Below are 13,660 nucleotides of genomic sequence, written 5' to 3' on the forward strand. Positions count from 1 at the left end.
CACCAAAGAAAAACTGTAATGATGAAGTTGGTGAAGGAATAGATACTGACCTGTGAGAATCTCTCTGCTCTTCTTCAAAATGATCTGTGTGAATATTCTTTAACATCGTTGAGGATAAATGTGGTGTGGGGATGATGGGTATTGTAATGTTATACTGTGTGGATACAATCTCACCCGCTCACTGACCACCACGTACACATTTATGTTTAATTCTTTCATACTCTACTGGGGCCAAATTACAATGCCCATTAACATTACAGCAGGTTTTTGGAATATGGGAAAAAATCAGAGCACCCAAAAGAAACCCACATGGTCAAATGGCAGGTATTCCTGGGAATAATGCAGAGGTTGCAGGATCAATTTATCCCAAAGAGGCGGAAAGACTCTAAGGGGAGTAAGAGACACCTGTGGCTGACAAGGGAAGTCAAGGACAGCATAAAAATTAAGGAGAGGAAGTATAACATAGCAAAGAAGAGTGGGAAGACAGAGGATTGGGACTCTTTTAAAGAGCAACAAAAGTTAACTAAAAAGGCAATACGGGGAGAAAAGATGAGGTACGAGGGTAAACTAGCCAATAATATAAAGGAGGATAGAAAAAGTTTTTTTAGGTACGTGAAGAGGAATAAAATAGTCAAGGCAAATGTGGGTCCCTTGAAGACAGAAGCAGGGGAATTTATTATGGGGAACAAAGAAATGGCAGACGAGTTAAACCTTTACTTTGGATCTGTCTTCACTGAGGAAGATACACACAATCTCCCAAATGTTCTAGGGGCCGGAGAACCTAGGGTGATGGAGGAACTGAAGGAAATCCACATTAGGCAGGAAATAGTTTTGGGTAGACTGATGGGACTGAAGGCTGATAAATCCCCAGGGCCTGATGGTCTGCATCCCAGGGTACTTAAGGAGGTGGCTCTAGAAATAGTGGAAGCATTGGAATTCATTTTTCAATGTTCTATAGATTCAGGATCAGTTCCTGTGGATTGGAGGATAGCAAATGTTATCCCACTTTTTAAGAAAGGAGGGAGAGAGAAAACGGGTAATTATAGACCAGTTAGTCTGACATCAGTGGTGGGGAAGATGCTGGAGTCAATTATAAAAGACGAAATTGTTGAGCATTTGGATAGCAGTAACAGGATCATTCCGAGTCAGCATGGATTTACGAAGGGGAAATCATGCTTGACAAATCTACTGGAATTTTTTGAGGATGTAACTAGGAAAATTGACAGGGGAGAGTCAGTGGATGTGGTGTACCTCGACTTTCAGAAAGCCTTCGACAAGGTCCCACATAGGAGATTAGTGGGCAAAATGAGAGCACATGGTATTGGGGGTAGGGTACTGACATGGATAGAAAATTGGTTGACAGACAGAAAGCAAAGAGTGGGGATAAATGGGTCCCTTTCGGAATGGCAGGCAGTGACCAGTGGGGTACCGCAAGGTTCGGTGCTGGGACCCCAGCTATTTACGATATACATTAATGACTTAGATGAAGGGATTAAAAGTACCATTAGCAAATTTGCAGATGATACTAAGCTGGGGGGTAGTGTGAATTGTGAGGAAGATGCAATAAGGCTGCAGGGTGACTTGGACAGGTTGTGTGAGTGGGCGGATACATGGCAGATGCAGTTTAATGTAGATAAGTGTGAGGTTATTCACTTTGGAAGTAAGAATAGAAAGGCAGATTATTATCTGAATGGTGTCAAGTTAGGAAGAGGGGATGTTCAACGAGATCTGGGTGTCCTAGTGCATCAGTCACTGAAAGGAAGCATGCAGGTACAGCAGGCAGTGAAGAAAGCCAATGGAATGTTGGCCTTCATAACAAGAGGAGTTGAGTATAGGAACAAAGAGGTCCTTCTACAGTTGTACCGGGCCCTGGTGAGACCGCACCTGGAGTACTGTGTGCAGTTTTGGTCTCCAAATTTGAGGAAGGATATTCTTGCTATTGAGGCCGTGCAGCGTAGGTTCACTAGGTTAATTCCCGGAATGGCGGGACTGTCGTATGTTGAAAGGCTGGAGCAATTAGGCTTGTATACACTGGAATTTAGAAGGATGAGGGGGGATCTTATTGAAACATATAAGATAATTAGGGGATTGGACACATTAGAGGCAGGAAACATGTTCCCAATGTTGGGGGAGTCCAGAACAAGGGGCCACAGTTTAAGAATAAGGGGCAGGCCATTTAGAACGGAGATGAGGAAGAACTTTTTCAGTCAGAGAGTGGTGAAGGTGTGGAATTCTCTGCCTCAGAAGGCAGTGGAGGTCAGTTCGTTGGATGCTTTCAAGAGAGAGCTGGATAGAGCTCTTAAGGATAGCGGAGTGAGGGGGTATGGGGAGAAGGCAGGAACGGGGTACTGATTGAGAGTGATCAGCCATGATCGCATTGAATGGCGGTGCTGGCTCGAAGGGCTGAATGGCCTACTCCTGCACCTATTGTCTATTGTCTATTGTCTATAAGAAGAGCATGCAAACTCCACAGAGATGGTACCAGAGGTCAAGTTTAAACCTAGGTTGATGGACCTGTGAGACAGTGGCTTTACTAATTGTATCTCTGTGCCATCTCTGACCATGAGGAAACTTGGTTTAAATTCGCACCTTAAAGACAGTATCTTTGAAGTATTGTTCTCCCTCAGTAGTATACGAGAGTGTCGATTTAAATGTTGTGCTCATGAACAGAGTAAGCGCGACGCATGCCTTTCTGATTTGGAAGTGAGAGTGTCACCATTAGAATCTCTTGGGGAACCTCTGAATAGTTCTGTCGTGCTGCATTATCAGTGACTCTTCTTTTTCCCTTGCGTCTTAGACAGGAGTTAGTCCTTGAGCAGGTATGGGCACTTGAAAGCTTGTGAGTGACATAGAAGTGCAGTGGACTCTTTACTCTTTGTTTTGTTTTAAATCCCATGTGATGCTCAGGGTGTGAAAGTTGTGAAGTTGATAGACGTAAGAGGAGAGATCAAGAGATGAGAGCAGTAGTAGGTAGGATCTACATAAAGGAATCCAGTGACCTCCTGACATCTAGACTACACTTCTTCCCACCCTGCCTCCTGCAAAGATTCTATCCCCTGCTCCCAATTCCTTCAGGTACACCAGGTACTTTCCCCTGAAATCGCAGGAGATGCAACACCTGTCCCTAAACCTCCTCCCACGAATCCATCCAAGGACCCTGACAGTCCCTTCAGGTGAGGCCGAGGTTCACTTGCACCTCCTCCAACCTCATTTATTGTATCTGCTGTTCCAGGTGTGGACTCCTATATATCGAGACCAAGCACAGGCTCGGCGATCATTGTGCTGAACACCTCCCTCAATCCACCTAGGCCTACGCCATCTCCCAGTTGCTAAACACTTTAACTCCCCTTTCTCCACCATTCTCAGACTGACCTTTCTGTCCTGGGACTCCTCCATTGTCAGAAGCCCAACGCAAATTGGAGGAACAGCACCTCATATTTTGCTTGGGCGGCTTACAACTCAGTGGTATGAATATTGATTTCTCTAACTTCAAGTAACCCTTGCTTTCCCTCTCCCTCTGTCCCTCCCTCATCCTAGTTCTCCGACTAGTTTCACTGTCCTTCTGATTAATTTTACTGATTGTATGCCTCGAGCTAACAATGAACCATTCTACATTTTCTTGATCATCGTGTGGGAAGGACCTGCAGATGCTGGTTTAAACCAAAGATAGACACAAAATGTTGGAATAACTCAACGGGACAGGCACCATCTCTGGAGAGAAGGAATGGGTGACGTCTATCATATTCCTTGAGCATCGCCTGCTTTGATCTGTCGTTTTCATACTTTACTCTTCCACATCTCTAGTCTCCCATTCCCCTGATTCTCAGTCTGAAGAAGGGTCTCAACCCACAACGTCACCCACTCCTCTCCAGAGATGTTGCCTGTCCCACTGAGTTACTCCAGCATTTTGTGTTGACCTGCTGACATGGTTATTCTAATGCTTCTCTGGCAAACTTCCTACCTTCCACCCACTAAACCCCTGTAAAACTGTTGCTGAATTCTCATTCTTGTTTGCTTCTCCCAGTTATATGCATCATTGCAAGTTGTAATAATTTCACGGGATTGTTGAGGACAGAATATAGAACAATAATCAATAAGGGCAAATGTGCCTGAATGGGTAAGGAGACCAAGAGGGAAGTAACTGCTGGAACCTTGATAAATCCAATAGATGTTGGCGGTCACGGTGGCACAGCGGTAGAGTTGCTGCCTTACAGCAAATGCAGCGCCGGAGACCCGGATTCGATCCCAACTACGGGTGCTGTCTGTATGGAGTTTGTACGTTCTCCCCGTGACCTGTGTGGGTTTTCTCCAAGATCGTTGGTTTCCTCTCACACTCCAAAGACGTACAGGTTTGTAGGTTAATTGGCATGGTAAATGTAAAAATTGTCCTTAGTGGGTGTAATATGGTGTTAATGTGCGGGGATCACTATTTGGTGCGGACCCGGTGGGCCGAAGGGCCTGTTTCCGCGCGCTGTATCTCTAAATGTCAGTGGGGGAGACTTCGTTGGTGTGTAAATCTTGAACCTCACGCAGGCTACGACCCATTTCATTGTCATTTGCATTGAAGCAAAACTAAATCTGTCTTGGAACCCCAATTTTGAAGGTAGGTTAACCCCACGTAAACTCGTTCTGGCAAACAGGCTGCTTGCATGCAGCTGGATAACTGAGAGCAAGGCAAGTCGTCTAATCGTCATAAGCCTACTGTTAGGGTCCAGAAAGTGTGAAGGCTCTGTTTCCATAATGATTTTCTATTTGTGAAATTCCAGCGAGCTCTGTTACAACCAATGAGAAGAGCTGTCTGCTGCTGCCAGGTGCATTTGAATCAGTCAAGCTTGCCCTGTTCCGCAGTATACAGCTAACACTGGTGGTGGTCGAAGCAGGCCATCGTATGCAAAAATCACCCACTGGCAACATCAAATGTAGCTCCAACAGTTGGAAAATCAGACATCTAACTGCAGTGGCGAAGGACTTGCAAAGGAAAGATTGACTTGACTTTGTGCCAGAATTTTTTAACCAGTGGATTCAATACAGAACTCCAAACAGGATAGTGTTAATTGTTCTCTGATGAACAAACAATGCCGGCTGCACTACTCCGAGATTGAGTCCACGTTCTTTTTCCTCCTGAAATATAGCAACACAGAGAATTAATGCAGTGTTTTGCAGTTCATCCTTTCGATCGTGGTGTTGAGAAAACCAAAAAGGATAGAATCATTATAGGCAGCAGATGATCTGGATCCAGTGAGAGGGGCCTTGTGCTGTTGGCTCAGCCTCTTTCCAGTGGGATAAGGAATGACTGAGCCAGGAATCATTGTTCCACAAGCTTTTCAGGAATTGTTTCACTTTGCAACTATTGCAACATCAGATTAAAATAGAATGTCCCAGAAATAGGATGGATTAATTCAAGACCTCTTTGGCAATAATCATTTTAAAAATATATTATTAGCCTGGGTATATTATGCTTATGATTATTTTTTTGTATGAAATTTGCTTATTGGAAAATTGAACTAGATACTTCAAGAGCACTCCTCATTAGAGCGTTTAACATTTGTCTGTGTCAGACTCGCTCTGAGTGACATTACTGTTTGCCTTGTGCCCATTTCTTCCTTTCCCAAAGACGGTTGTAGTAGGAACTGAAAGGCCAGTGCCTGCAGTTGTTTATTGTCAGGAGTTAAATACTTGACAATACCTACTCTCGGAGTCTTATAGAAATGCCTGCTTGACTCTTGGCTGGACTCTTGTACTGGACTGCTCTCTCTGTGCTGGCACATCACATCTTGCTGCTGTTTGGCTGGCACTTGCGATTGTGTCCTGTCGGACTGATTCCCTTTTCTCCGCAATAATCCGAACACCATTGTGCATCTTCACTCAACTGTGTGTGTTGTTGTTGGGAAAAGCCCCTTTTCCCCTTGTTACAAACGATTCTGGTATAACCTGCTCTGTCTGCTTCACATATCTTTTTTGGCGAATTTCCCAATTTTATCTGGTGGTGGACTCAAATTAGTAGTCAAGCTAAGAGCAAAGACTGTTTGGTGTACCAAAAATAGGGAACCAACTTCCAGGCAAAATTTGAATAAACAATGTTAGTAACAGTGTACAAACGCATTTGGATAGGTTGAAAAGATACAAAGTGCTGGAGTAACTCAGCTGGTTAGACAGCATCTCTGGAAAACATGGATAGGTGACAATTTTGGTCAGGACCCTTCTTCAAGCTCTCTGGATAGATTATTGGTTTATTGTATTTAAATGAGTTATTCTTATATGCATGAATATTATATCTAGAAGGGCACATTAGCAGGTTGTGCAAGATGTATTTTATGCACAGGAAGATCCCTGTAGCATATGAATAGTTGGGATGGTCTTGCAGTGCGTGAAGTGGTGCTCTCTAGGCACAGACTCCACATGGGCATGAACTATCACTTTCTGTACTGCCTTGCCATCATAACCATCTTGCAGTACAATCAGAGGCTGGTGTAATGCTAGCAGTCTGCCTCTCTGCTGGACATCTTGGTCTCCTGAAGCAAATAAAATGGCCACCAGTGACTTCTGTGGCCAAGTCTTCAAGCAGAAAATTCCCTTGCTTCATCTTGTTGTTGCATTGTTTTGAAATCTTTCCATCCTGTTGACATTAGGTCTCATCTGGTAGAACACTCATTTGTCAGTTTGGAAGTCTGATTATGTTAATTGTGGATGAAGTTCACTGGTAAATTGCCAATTCCTCAAGCTTCGATGTAGACATGATGTTGCTATAACTGGGAGGTAGCTACTTATTTAAGCAGCTAGCAGCTGTTGGCTCATAACTATTGGCAGCTATTAATATTGGCATAGTTTTGTCAGTCCCTGGAGCCACCTTCTTTTGTCATTTATCATGGGCAGATTCCTTTCAATTTGGAATTTGCTATCACTTGGTGCAGAACCGAGTTGGATGCAGACAACGGTAGCTTCATTTGTGCTACTCCACATCTTCTGGACCTTCCTCCTGATACCAGCTTCTGTCATGTTCAGAATTATATTTTTCTTTTCTTGCCAGGCCTTCCATTTCCTTGCAGTTTTTAGTTGAGCATCTTCTGCTAAGTATTTTGCAGTATTCTCCAAAAGTATTGCAATCTAAGGTTGCAGGGATGTAACTCTCTTGTAGATCCTTAAGGTAGCTGTTAAGTCCTGCAGAGGATTCTGATTCTGGATTCTGATGAAAGATTCTGAAAGGTTTTAACTCTGATTCTCCTCCTTAGCTGCTGCCTGACCTCCCAATCATTTCCAACATTTCCCAGTAATTGGAAGGTTGAAAGCTTGGAAGGTGAGAAATTTAAAATGGTGGACAAAGAACAAGAGGGCGAGAAGGAGACTCCTTCATGTGGAAAGCTGTTACACTCTGACGTGAACTGCCTGGTGGTAGCAGATTTAGTAGTGACTTTCTAAAGGCAATTAGATTGGGATTTACAGAAGAGATATGTACAGTGCCAATGGAGAAGATGAAATGGGATTGATTTGCCTTCCTCTTTCTAAGAGCCAACTCTGGCAAAAATGGAGAAAGACTGAAAGTTCTGATTTTATTGTTATTAAACCACTCTGCTTGTGCTGTGCCTTAATGGTGTTATTATTCAATCTTTAAGCATAATCTGAATGGGGTTTGAGACACGACTTATTTGTGAGTGTCAGGTTATTTCACAGAGTAAATAGTCCTCTTGTCATAGCATTGTATGAAAACTTTCACAACTACTATTTTAATTTCTACCTTAATTGTTATTTTCCTTCTGGTAATTCCCCGATGCTACTTCCTTTCAAGTTCATGTGTGTCCTCTGCTGACTCTTCAGAGTAAGATTCGTTCCCTTCCTGTGCCTCTTGAAATTGCTCCACTGCTACTACTGGTCCGTGGCCAGGTCCGTTCTTTTATCAAGGAAAAGTTGCTGTTTAGCTCGTAAAGGAGACCAGTATTGCACCAGAGAATGGGGTGCACAGACTAGGCCTCGGGTTAAGTTGAAGAACAGTTTAATTGAGGAGTTTAAAATGTTAAATAGGGCAAAATAATCCATTACAAGTGGACAACATTTAAAATGGAGCTAAGCTGTTCAGAAGAAAAGCAGGAAACAGTTCCTTAAACAAACAGCGTTGGATGTTTCGAATGCTTTTACCCAAAGGACGATTCACTGGGAGTCAGAGCCTTCATTGAGGACTGAGATTGATGTACTTTTACTCAGGCATGTATGGATGTGGGGCAAAGGAGATTAAAGCTAAAGAGTAAGCATGATGTGTTGGAATGTTGGGGCTCCTCTGAGGGACTAAATGGCCTACCTGTGATTTGTAAGTTATCTATGCGTAGGAAGGAACTGCAGATGCTGGTTTAAACTGACGATAGACACAATATTCTGGAGAAACTCAGCGGGACAGGCAGCACCTCTGGGGAGAAGGAATGGGTGACTTTTCGGGTCGAGACTCTTGGTCTCCCGTTCCTCTCTCCAGAGATGCTGCCTGTCCTGCTGAGTTTCTCCAACATTTTGTGTCTTGCAAGTTTGGTTACTTGGAAGCTGACCAGATTCACTGCACCCAGTTTTGAATCCTGCATTTGGAATTTGCTCAGGTATTCTCTGGAGGTTTATTCACTTTGCAATTTGGTGCAAGCAAACATTTCAATATCAGAGTTGCATAGCGCAAAAACAGGCCTTTTGACCCATCTTGTCAATGCCAATCATCAACCATCTATCTCTACTAATCCCGTTAATCTCATGATGGATGGCTGCAATTTATGCTGTTGCCACACTACTTGGCTTTATAAAATTTAGTTGAGATACAGCTCTGATATTATTCTCTTGGTGGTAAACATTGGCTAGACCATCCCTGCATTTTAGTGAATGGGAAGGGTCAGGCAAGAGTTGTGCAATCCCATCTCTTAAGTAATCCCATGTTCTAAAGCATTATATTAAAAATCATATGGTTTAAGTCTCTGCCATACAGGGTGGCTGATATAAGCTGCAGACACCTTTATCCAAAGGCGGCATTGGGGTTGCAGGCTGACCCAACCCTCCACAACCTGTCATCCAACACATGACATTATATTGAATTGTTGGGGGCCAGACGAAGTATTTTCCCCTCCTTCCCATCCTGTTGAAGCTTCCGGGCTTCACTAGCCCTGTTCCCTCTCCGCACATCTATCTGTACACTAAAACTCTCATTTGTTTATTTGTTTGTTCCTGAACAACAACCAAAACGGCATACAATAGTGCGACAATTTTAGGCCCACCTTACTCACTGTCGTCCCTTTGGTGCTAATGGAAGAAGTTTCATTGAAATTGGTGTTATATTTTTAAAGCTATTCACAATTTAAAGTTTAAATCTATCTCCTAGGGAGGAGGGAGAATGAGGGGGATGGAGTGGGGGGAAGAGGGGAAAAGGGGGAGGGTGGTGAGGACGGTGCTGCACCATGCAGGCGAGGTTTGAGTCCAACGGGTCCACTTGGTCTAGTAAGCATTAAAGCTGAGTACTGGATTATCCCAAGGGTAGCTCATTGGCCGTGTGTAGGATTGACGATTGCTCCTTGGTACAGGAGAGATGCCACATCCACCAACTTTTTTCAGTGCAGCTCTTGCTTTCGAGGCCAATGTGGACCCTTCCCACGTTCCCAACCTTGTCAAAAAACAAGCCCTTATATATCAACAATCCAGTCGCATCTAAATGATGTTATTGTGTTAAAGTAAACTTTTCTGGTTTGCATTCATTTGAAGCGAATATGCAAAGGTGTTGTGAGGTGTGAGAATAAATCATCTTGGAGTCATCTCGCGCATGTAAACTGCAGTGTCAGACTCCTCACTGCATATGTAGCTGGAGGTGAATGTAAATGAGAGTGGGCACAGCAAAGATCAACCATTTTACTATGGCATGGAAGGAGCGCTGCTTTAGTAGTTTGAAAAAAAGGTTTAAATGATTAAGTGCATAAAAGAGCAGACGCAAATTGCTCTGAATGAAAAGGTGCTGCTTTCATATGAAACATGTATCTTAAACCGGGATGGTAAACTGTTGCTGAGTGTGACTAAAGCTGAGAGTTTCCTGGACCATGGACTCAGTATTGGGAAGAGTAATTGTGCGTTCATCGAGCATGAAGCTTATGCTTAGATGCGCTGAAGCGATAGAATCTTCCCGATCAATGGGCGAGACTAGTGCTCTGTGACTATCAACGCGTCTGTCGAAGTGCAGAGAAGGGCAGGTGAACAGCCCAAGGTCTTGGTTCCTGTCAGTCCAGCGACCAGGAGGGGGTGGTATGGAAGGATGGTTGAGATTCTGCAGTCGGGGAATATCGTGGGCTAGGACAAAGTTAATATAGGAATTCGAGGGCAGTAATCCCTGGATTACTCCCTGTGCTGAAGGATGGGGCCAAGAAAGAGGTGGGTAAGACTGCTATATTGGTGCAGCAGGGTCTGGTGTCCAATCGTCCTGGGCCTCCGTGCCATTAGCCCAGGTCCTCAGTCTGTCGGGCCTTGTGGTACAACGCCAGTCCCACATTAAAATAATTTGTGTTCAGGCGTCTTCCACTGCTCTGAACTGGAGAGTAGGTGAATGATTCTCGCTGCAGAGGGGCAGTCTCCGAGAAGATGAAATGTGAGACCAATGGATTTCAGTAGCAGGAAATGGGAATCTGGGGCGAGAAGACAGAATGGAACCATTATTTATTTATGTTTGTGCCAAAACCTTCAGAATATTCAAGTATGTGTGTAAGAGAGAGAGAGAGAGAGAGAGAATGCTTTGGACAGCTTTTAGAAACACAATTAAAAACAGCTGTAAATTGACGAATATAAATGATATAATAAATAATGGTCTTTGACCTTCCAGGCCTCCCCTAATCAAATCCTTGCTGCTCAGAGCATTTAATAAGGCTGTAACATGGTCTGGAATGTGAGGTATGCCAAGCATTCCTTGCACCAACACCCCCAGGCTTGGGTATTTCCAATGTACCAGACAGAACTGCTGCAGACACTGTCGTAATATATCTCCTGTGTATTGGCTGGGGCCAGAAGGAAGGGGGGCTTGGTAGTGGGGGAGCGTTTAAAATAATTCCAAAAGCCTAAAGGGCAGCTTCCACACTGGGTGGAAGGGGGGAGGGGGAGTGAAAGTAGAGGCATAATATGTGCTGTGAGGACCGAGTGGCTGGAAACTCTGCACAACACAGTAATCCAGTCGTAAGCAGAAGATGCCTGGACTCTATTGGCGGGGCAGGTTGCCTTCTATCGATGTGGGTGTTGCCAGAAGTAACCAGCTGCTAAACTCGGTGTGCCATGTAAACGTCCCGTCCAGGCGCACTGATGGGAAACTCAAATATTTTTTTGTTTTGCTCGGCGTTGTAGGACAAAGCCGACTTCACCAGCAGGGAAAACAAGCGAACCTCTGTTGTATGGCAGCTGGCAGAATCTCAGCAATGTGCACTGCAGATTGGGCAGATTGTACAAAAATAAACACCCAGGGCACGTGTTAACCCAGGCTGCGCCCAAGTCCCTGTTCACTCAGTTCTAATAATGGAAAAGAATGGATGGGATCGAGAAAGAACTATCCAATTTTGTCCTGTTGTAATTGTATGTTATTATTCCTGTTTTCATTGTTACTTTGAACGAGAAAACCACTGTGATCCCTCCTTCCTCTGGGGAGGCGAGGAGGAAGAAGCTGCCACTCAGCCAATATTTAAATAATATTATAGTCTAAGTGAGTTTTTAACGACCGAATGACTTTTTATTCAAGGGACCGGAGTAAATTTTGGTGTAGATGGCTTCTTGCCAAAGTCGTAATTCATATGTAAAATCGTGTCTCTTAGCGTAACATTTGAATTGATGTTTAAAATCTCTCTTTCTCTTTATTTTTCTCTTTTTCACTTTCTATCTCCCTCTCTTTCTCTTTCCATCTATCTCTCTCTCGCTCCCTTTCCCTCTCGCTCCCTTTCCCTCTCGCTCCCTTTCCCTCTCGCTCTCTTTCCCTCTCGCTCTCTTTTTTCCATTCCAAGGACTTTATTCAACAAATACATCATACAGTGTGCCAAAAAGTAAGTAAACACTCAATGGTCACAATACATCAATCAACCATTACAGTACAATGGTGCAATCTCTATTTACAATAGCCTCGACGACCCCCCCCCCCCCCCCCCCCGTGGCGACCAGCGATCACAGAAGGCCTCCAGTGTCCCCATGGACACCGCGTGTTCCCTCTCTAGGGTCACGTGAGCACGGACATAGGCCCGGAAGAGGGTCAGGCAGCCGACTCTGGTGCGACCATCGACCGCCCACTGCCTAGACCCACGAATGGCCATCTTGGCCAGGCCCAGGAACAAACCAACAGGGATATCCCATCCTCCCGATCGGCCCTCCTCACTCTCAGCCCTGTGGCAAAACACCAGGATCGTAGGACTGAAATGCAGCCAAAACTTGAGGTGCAACCCCTTCAGATACTCATACAGGGGCAGCAACCTCACACACTCCATATACATGTGGAAGACGGACTCTTCCTCGCTGCAGAAAATACAAGCGGCAGCCAAGTCTGTGAACCGGTTCAAAAATTTATTACAAACCATGGCTCTGTGCAACACTCTCCACCCCAGGTTCCCGATGTAAAGGGGGAGGACTCCCTTGTAGAGAGACCTCCACTGGGGACCACCCCTACCGTCAGCCGTATCCGGACGAAAGACAAAGACGAGGAGGTGCAGAGTGTGTAGGAGCATCCTATACAGTAAACGTCTGCCTGCATCACGAAACGGCACGCTGGGCATCTGGGAGAGGCTCAAGTTATGTAGGGCTGGCTCCCAGGAAATATTCTGGAGCCTGGGCCCGATGAGCAGTTCCGGCGGAGCAGGGGTAAGCTCGGCCGGAATCACTCCAAGCACACGCCGCTCCCCGACACCCACCGCAACAGGGTGAGGACCGGCCCCCCTCACAGCCACAGCACCCCCCTCCCCCTGAGGAGCAACGCGCTGACTGAAGCTGACCAAATTCCTCACTCTTAACACATCGCGTTAAAACCTAGGGATATCCCTTGTGGCGGGGTCGACTGATGCCCGCCACCGGGAGCCGCAAAGCCCCCCTTAGGCAATGGCCCTGGCGGGAAAAATACGTGGCCAGAGCGTGCCATCTGGGAGGGTGCTCCGCACACACATACCTCCACATAGTCCTGAGACGGAGAGCCGCCACCTGGGTACGCACGCATACCAAGGACTGGCCACACTCCTCTAACGGGAGACTCAGGACTGCTGCAGAGGCCCAGTACTTCCTCTCTCCCCAAAAGAAATCCACTAGCCTCTTCTGTACAGCAGTTACAAAGATAGATGGCGGGACAAGAGTTGGCAGCCAGTACCATAACATGGAGGCCACCAACTGGTTTATGACCAGCACCCTACCTTGGAAAGAAAGAACCCTAAGCAGGCCTGACCAGCGTCCCAGCCGGGCGCCCTCTTGCTCTCTCTCTCTTTCCCTCTTGCTCTCTCTCTTTCCCTCTTGCTCTCTCTCTTTCCCTCTTGCTCTCTCTTTCCCTCTTGCTTTCTCTCTTTCCCTCTTGCTCTCTCTCTTTCCCTCTTGCTCTCTCTCTTTCCCTCTTGCTCTCTCTCGTTCTCTTTCCCTCTCACTCTCTCTCTCGTTCTCTTTCTCTCTCAATCTCTCTCGTTCCCTATCCCTCTCACTCTCTCTCGTTCCCTTTCCC

General features: G+C 45.4%; 1 protein-coding gene across 1 annotated transcript in view; it reads left to right on the forward strand.

Moving 5' to 3' along the window:
* wwc3 (WWC family member 3) overlaps positions 1 to 13,660 on the forward strand; it is a 180,111-nt gene that overhangs the window by 48,122 nt on the left and 118,329 nt on the right. The window lies entirely within an intron of this gene.

This window comes from Rhinoraja longicauda, chromosome 12 (assembly GCF_053455715.1).
Source record: "Rhinoraja longicauda isolate Sanriku21f chromosome 12, sRhiLon1.1, whole genome shotgun sequence".
NCBI classification, from domain to species: domain Eukaryota; kingdom Metazoa; phylum Chordata; class Chondrichthyes; order Rajiformes; family Arhynchobatidae; genus Rhinoraja; species Rhinoraja longicauda.